Raw genomic sequence first — 8,431 nt, forward strand, 5'->3', positions numbered from 1 at the left:
CCTTCTTCAGAAAATTTTCTGAAGAAGGGTCTAGACCCGAAACGTCAGCTTTCCTGCTCCTCTGATGCTGCTTGGCCTGCTGTGTTCATCCAGCTCTACACCTTGTTATGTCAGATTCTCCAGCATCGGCAGTTCCTACTATCTCTGCCACTTATATTTATATCACTTTTCCTTGCTTTTCCTGTTGCAGTAAAGCACTGCACAACTCCTGCTTTAAATCTAAACTGTCACTAACTCCTCCAAAGATAGCTTCGGACATGTTCTGAAGATGAACTAACAGGAAATAGAGCAGCTGTGGGACTTAAACACTCATCTTCACAGAAAGTAGAATCTTTACACAGTGTCTCAGAGCGCCTGGCAACGCTAACATGGAAACTGATTCCAGTTTTTGATGTTGGCAAATGTACAATAGTAAAATGCAAGATTTGTATTCTGTCACTGATAAATCCAGAATCATGTGTTTAAAGTCATGAATAACATCTGAAAATTAAGTTGTTCCATGGGATTCATGTCAATTCAATCACTTTAACCACTTGACTATGAACACGGTCCCAATGCTAACACTGCTGTTGCCAGAGTAAGTGGAGTGTGGGTGACGGACACCAGTGTGCAGGCACAGTGCTGAACAATTTCTGGAACATGTGCAGAACGAGTGAGTGCCAGAGAGAGAGACACATACAGAGTGAGATGTGGGAGCAGAAAGAGGTCATTCACCCCATCAATTCTACTTGCATCCAATGACAAAACAGCTGATCTGATAATCTCAACTACATTTCTGTGCCTTTTCCTCATAATCTTTGATTCTGTTGTTGATTAGTTCTGAAGAAGTTGTACCAGTCCTGATGCATTGGCTCTGTTTTTCTCTCCACAGATGCTGCCAGGACGGCTGAGTTTTGAGACTGTTGTGGTGTTTGTTTCAGAATTAGAGGCTGCCCAGAATTTTGCCTTTACTCAACTGGTTAAAAATATGTCTAACTCAGATTTGAGTGGTGACCTCATTGAAACATATATGATTCTTCAGAGGAAGGGTCACCGGACCCAAAATGTTAACTCTGTTTTCTCCTTCACAGATGCTGCCAGACCTGCTGAGCTTTTCCAGCAACTTTGTTTTTGTTCCTGATTTACAGCATCCGCAGTTCTTTCGATTTTTACTTAAGATTCTTCAGAGGCTTGACAGGGTAAAAGGTGAAAGCATATTTCCCTTCATGTCTGATCAGCCGTGTTCTTATTGAATAGAGGAGCAGGCTTGAGATGCTGAACACCCTGTTCCTATTTCCGATGGTCATATTGAACCAACTAGACTTGACAGCCCTCTGCAGTAATGCACTCCACAGATTCATTGCCCTCTGAGGGATAAACTTCCTTATCTCTGTCTTATGGGTGACCCTTAGAGATATTGGGGGAAGCAGAAACCATGAGTGGGGTTTGGGCCTGGGAGTCATGTTCCCAGTTTGATTTGATTTCCAGTACCGCACTCAATTTTGGTAAAACCTGCGCTCTAACTCTCACCTGTTCACCATGTGCTGCGAATGCTACAGGTCACTTTACAATGCACCTTACAACCTGATGGTTTTTCTATACATCGCATGGATCACATGGCGTCCTCGGGTAAGGCAAGCAGCCGTGAGATCTTCCTCCTAATCAACACGTCCTGGTGCTCAAACGTGGTGACCCTGGTGATTAACTGCTCCCCGGACCTAGAATATCTTGCAGTGATGTCCCATGCCTACTACCTGCTGCACGAATTCAACTCCACCATTCTAACAGCAGTCTACATCCCACCCGCTGTGGAACTGAAGAATGCTCTGATTAAATAAACACCGCTGCAAATGGACTTGAGACGAAATACCCTGAGGCCTTATTCATTGTAACCAGTGAGTTCAACCAGGCCAACCTCAAGAATGTGCTACCAAAATGCCATCAACACATCTCCTCCTCCACAAGGAGGGCCTAACATCCTTGACCATTGCTGCACTACCACCAAAGAGGCCTTCCACTTCATATGCCGTCCACACTTTGGACTTTTTTGGTTTGTTTCTGCTGCTATGAACAGCACTATAGCTGGCTGGTGTTTAAGTTTCTGTTTAAAAAGTGATAGATGCAACCATAGTGATCAAATAGAATTTCATATGTTTAATTTCAGAGTTATCCACTTTGGTTTGAAACAAATAAACAAAGTATATTTTGAATGGTGAGATACTATGACATATTTGAGTGTCCTTGTAATTGAATCACAGAGAGGTGACCTGACATTATAGCAAGCAACTAGGTGTGCTGATGCTTAATACAAACCGTTGTATTAAAGTAAATAATCCTTACATTAAATGTATAAGATAAAAACATCATTTATATATTTATTCAGATGGAGAACAGAAATGTTTCATGAAACTGATCCTGAAGTAAGAAAATTTCCCTTTGGGGATATATTTAGTGCAGTAATGCTATATGTCTTGACGTTTGGAAGAACAGGCACTTGTTTAATTGAACTGAATACAATGTTTGAGCAATTTGACAGGATTGAAGATGTAATAATATGTTCCATGTTTGTGTATGTTTAACCTTTGAGCATTTTGTAATCAAAGGTCAAAAGATGCTTGGATAATAATGAAAGTCACGGGAAATGACTGAAACAGCAAGAAGATTAAAGTTGAATCAGAAAATTGGCCTTGATCATGTTGAATGGCAGAACGGGTGTGAGAATTCAAACATAATTGTCCCTATACAAGCAAATGCACCAACCCCACTACGAAGAAATTACACGTTATCTAGAGAATCCTTCTTCAGAACTGATTGCACTAGGAAAAGGTTAGTTAAGATGCTGAATCAAGATTGCAAAAGGAAAAGGGGCAAGAGATAGATGGCAATGGAGTTCAGGAGAGAGAACAACAGTGGGCAGATAAAGGGATTAAAAAAGGTAACACAGGATGGCTGATAGGATTTGACAGTTACATGTAGCAGATTTTCAAAGCTAAACTTGTGCTCTCCATAGATATATACTGGATAAGATAAGATTCCCCATCAGAAGAAAGATTTGGAAAGTTAATCAGATTTCTGTAAACAGGCAGTTCTAAACATATAAGCATTTTAATAAGAGGCATTTTTGAAGACCCTAATTTAGCTACAGCCCCAAGCTTATTACTTAGTAAGAAAAAAGTACAAGTCTGATCCTGCAGTATTTTGAACTGTTTAGGTAATTGTAGAATTAGAAAGACAAGCAACAAATTAGTGTGAAATGGGCAAATGTTTGCAGGCAGTAAAGAGGCCCAAAACATTATTTAGGGACGATACGGTAATAAATGCTGTAAACAAGACCTCCAAAAAACCCATTGGCACAGGAGGAAGACAGAGGAAGTTTGTAAAAAGAAAGTTCACGACTGGGGAGAGATAAATGATTGAAACTTAAGTACAGATATAGATACTTTGAACAAATTATTACATCCAAGATCAAGGGATGAGTAAGAAAGACAGATTGCAAAATGCAGAGTGACAATGCGGTTATCTCCCCTAGATGTTTGTGGAATCTAAACAAGTTTCATTTAATGACTTGGTAAAGTTGTAAAGTGATTGAATTTTACCCTCATCAGTGGAATTCGAATAGATGCTTTTTATTGAGTAAAGGTATTTAATAATGGGAAGTGTTTAGAGTAGAAACAGTAAATATTTATTAAAAATGAAACATTAGTTTCAAATTTACTTACAGCGTGCAAATAGCAGTTGCAAGTCAGAAGGGCTGTTTGTTTGATCTCTCAAGTTGAAGAGAGAGAGGAGCTGGTCTCAATTTGTCAGCTGTGTCACAGAATTGTCGTAATTTTATATTAGAGTTGATTTTAAGGACTGGATGACAATTGGTAGAAGTTAATACTATTCCTAATCTGCCATACTAAAGTTGGTACAGAATTTGGAAGAGTACTTAGTAATAAACAAATATTTAGGTCATTCATAAATAATATAGTGCAGCTGACAAATGTCTGGCAAGGAATAAAATTGTCAGAAAAGCATTGTAAGATCCCAAAGTCAGATGATAAAAGGTATCTGGTAGACATCATGAGATTATAGGAGGATCTACATCTGTCCATAGAGTTGTTCACCACTAATTGTGGATTTACTGGATTGGATGAATAGATTAGGGGGATGTGGCTAACAATAACATTATTGTAATGCAAAAGGTATAAAAATATTGCATTCAGCTGGGGAACCCACAGTGTCACAGACCTCTAATCAGAACTGTATGTGAGAGGCCAACTGGGCTCCATGTGAAACCTAGATTCGGAGTGGCCTCTGGTGTCTCCCACATATTTAACAAAAGAGCTCTGAATAAAGGTTGTTTGTACTGCTGAACACAGAAGTCAATGCCCTTGTTTGATGGTTCTGCCTACAACAGGTGTGGCCAGCCCTTGCTGACCAAGATTTGTAGTTTCTTTTTCTTGATTTTAGATTCGGCAGAGGCTGCTAGAGTTTTGAAGAAATGGAAGATATTTCTTCGCCTCTCTCAGTTACAGATAGAAGTTGGGGTTTCCCTTCCTACTGCAGACATTGCATGTGAGAAAATCTGATTTCTGAATTTGCCTTGTGCCAAGGGGCATATTTAAGGAATTTTACTCTTTTGGAACATATAATTCATAAGAATTATTGCATCTATTACTCTGTTAAGCTTTCCAACAGAATTAAGTTATTTCTTTTGTTGTATTTTAACTGTAACATTTGAATAAATTCTGTCTTGCTTAACACCGAGTCATTTGATCATTCGAATTGCATCTGGAACAGAGCACTTTACATTGTCTTTATAATAAAAGGAAGTTAGAGTCTAGTCGACCTTCTTAAAATATTTTGAGAGGGTCTGGCCTTGGCCATAACATACTGCAACTATTGATTGATTGATTGATTGATTATTGTTATATGTACCATGATACAGTGAAATATGTTGCTTTGAGTCCTATACAGGCGCATCGTACCATACAATATGCATCAAGGTAGCAGCACAGAGTGTAGAATACAGTGTTACAATCACAGAGAAGGTGTAGAAAGAGACAGCAGAATTAACATTTGAGAGATCAGTTCAGAGAAGTTGCAGATAAAGCTCAACTCTAATATTTGAGGCCTGTTCATAAGTCCAATAATAGTTAGGAAAAAGCTGTTCTTTAATCTGTCTTGCAAAAGAAACCTCGGAGATTTGAAGGCATCTGTTCTCATTCTCAATCCCAATAATCTGCTGTCATGTCTTATGTTGTGCTGAACTCACTTCTTTGTGTCACCAAATGTGCTGTAGTGACTCCAATCAGTGTTGAGTTGACTGCCAGCTAAGTAGAAATACTTGGAGCTATGTTACAATCACCATCCTTACCTAGGGAGAAATTCTTATTTACAAAGCAGGGTTAAAGAAGAAAACCTTGTTTGATTTTGGTTACACAGATGTCCAGGCCTTCTTTCTGAAGAACTATTGCCTGTGTTTCTCTGCCGATTCTTTATGTCATCCTTACAACTTGCGTTCCCACCTGTTATGTGCCATTTGCACACTTAGTATATCTTGTTGATTATTGTAAACCAACACTTATTTCTGTAGTAATTCAGGTTCCAACCCTGAAAATACCCCCTTTATTCCAGCTGTCTGCCTTCTATTAGCCGGCTAGATCTCTTTATATGCTTTTCTATTGCACCCAAATCCATGGGCTCTTATCTTATTATTAGCTCTATGCACAGTACCTTAATAAACTACTTTGTAAATCCCATGATATTACTTCTGTTGGTTCATTTTTATCTATCCTGTTTGCCTCTTTCGCAAAAGCTTCGGCAAGTTTGTCAGACATGATTTCGCTGTCATGTAGCCATGCCGAAAATGCTTGGTTTTATTGTAGAATTCCAAATTCTCTACAAAGGGCGATTCAAACTAACGGTTCTATTTCAGAAAGTATTTCTTTAATCCTGTTCTAAATGAAATAACAATAATATTTACAAATGTCAACGCTTTCACTTTCAGTTTGGGAAGAACAGGACATGCAACATTTGGAATACCCATTTATAGACACGCCACAATTTCAAAAGGCAGAATGGCCTCTCCTGCTGTTTGGTTAATCAGCCTGTGCTTGCGATTATAATAACTAAAATAACTACTGCCCTGGATCAGAATTAGCAAATTAACTCTCAGCTGAATGCCCTCTGTCGACTAACGACTTATTTGTCAAAGAAAACTGTGAGAGACACTATCCAGTAAAGAGACAGATTGGCTTTTAAGGAGGAAAATCGAGCTAAAGAAAACAAGCCAACCACGATTGGAGATATGGAGAGATAAACAGAAGGAAAGAACACGATCAGAAATAGGTGAAACTCCGGCATACACGAACTGATTCACACGCACCCCAAATAAAACAGGATTTCAATTCAGAGGTTTCAATTTTAAACTTGACCAATTGACTGAATTATTATATTTTGTCTATTATAACTGTTCCCTTGAAAGTTGCACTGCGTTTGAGGAACTCGATAAAATGCAAATGTGGGAAGAATTGGGTTTTCTACAAATTGCACTTTCCTGCAACTGGGAGACACAGACAGACCAGAGGACTGAGAATCAAACCAGCATGAAGACAGAAAAAGAGCAGGAGAAACAGAGAAAAACAGAGCGGGGAGACAAAGAAACAGGCCGATGCAGACAATGAGCTATAGCTAATACTGATTGGAATGTAACTCTCGTCAGATCTGAGAGGTCAACCATCCTGTTTCTTGGACTGTCGCCCTCAGTTTACCGTTAATTGAAGCCATCCCTTCATCTGAGTTTGCTCTTTTATTTCAGATTGGAAGTGTGAATTTTACTAAAGCATTTTGTCATTCGTGTGGAGGTATAAATCAAGGACGATGTTCAAACAATTTTCTTTACTGATTATGTCAATCATGCTACGTGGTAAATCTATTCTTAACAGACCAGTTTCTGTGTCGTGGATTATATTCAAGCCAGACATTTGATCAATTCGACATTTTGTTGCAGGGAGTATGGCAAAGATGAGGTGTTCCAGGATCGCTCTGAAGTAATGGTTCGGAAGGAAAGCCACAGTGCTGAACTGCGGTTACGAAGCATCTGTTACTCCGACTTTGTTCTGGTACATCCAGTTCCCTGGCGAATCATCGAGACATTCATTGATGATATATAGCTCGAGTGATATGTTCAAAGATTTCCCAGACAGTTTTTTCTTCTCTTTGCAGCAAAGAAGCCAAATCAATTCATTTAACTATCGCCTGAACTCTTGTCTCCGATAGTGCCGTGTATTTCTGTGCCATGAAGCCTAGAGTGTTGCAGAGATATCGAAGACCCCATACAAAAACCCACCCTGAGAGTTTCAGCTAGTGTCCACCAGAGCGTACTATCACATCGAAAAACAAACGGTAATTAGGTCTCCCAGAGTAAGAGTCACAGAGTTATGAGTAAAATATAAGAGAAGACAAAGCGGTTCACAAGTATACATTCGGAACAAATGAAGAATCATGTTCATTGATTTTAAATTAAACCACAGTTATTTCATAAACTAATTTGTGGTGCATTATCCCACAGTTCGTTTTTTGACGATCTTTCCACATCTTTGCACATTACTGGAGATCCCTTCCTCCAACTTTGTGATCACAAATCACACAGATATTGGTCTGGTGGCTGCAGTGTGTTTAATGCAGTGTTCAGATAAATCAACGCTGCCTCCTCCAGGAGCTTTCTTTGGCCTTAATCCTCTGACAAGTGTGACTGTTGTTTGGTTCATTTGGCTAGATTGCGATATAGAGTGATGCCAAGAGCATGGATTCAATTCCGGCACTGGCTACACTTATCACGAAGGATTTTCCTTCTCAGACCCTTGGGTTCAAAAACCACAAGTCGTCTACCTCCAATGAGAGAGCAGCTTTTCGGCTTGGTAAACCTATGGCGACTTTGCCATTTATATTAAGTTTATGACTTTCCTGTATATCTAGAGACTTCCAAACTGCAACTGACAGTGAATTGGAATCATAATTCTTCAGAGGCACTGGTTGTTACCGAGGGAGACACCGTATCATCGACCTGTTCCACACCAGTAGCAGGGAAAATCCTGCATTGGCAAACACAATACACTCGCCGGACCATGCAGCACCGAGAAAACGGATCATCAATCAGTTCAATTCAGTCTTGAAGTATCGAACTTCAGATGTTACTGGTGCTCGAGTGTGAGAGTCGGCCATTTAATTTTGTACAGTGGAGACACCATGTCGTGAAGATTTGAAAGGAAAAATAACTTTGTAAATCTTTGTTCTCAATAGGCCTTTTTATAAAACCAACCCTGCTCATAAAAGCACTAATGTAGACAGATGCAATCACTCACGACGGTTTTTGTTTTCACAGTCTCTTCACTTCTAATTGATGGATGCCTCGCTGTGCAGTCATCGATCTTTCCGTCCTCTACAGCCAGGCTGCTTACACTGA

The sequence above is a fragment of the Rhincodon typus genome, chromosome 7 (assembly GCF_021869965.1).
Source record: "Rhincodon typus isolate 14 chromosome 7, sRhiTyp1.1, whole genome shotgun sequence".
Classification (NCBI taxonomy): Eukaryota; Metazoa; Chordata; class Chondrichthyes; order Orectolobiformes; family Rhincodontidae; genus Rhincodon; species Rhincodon typus.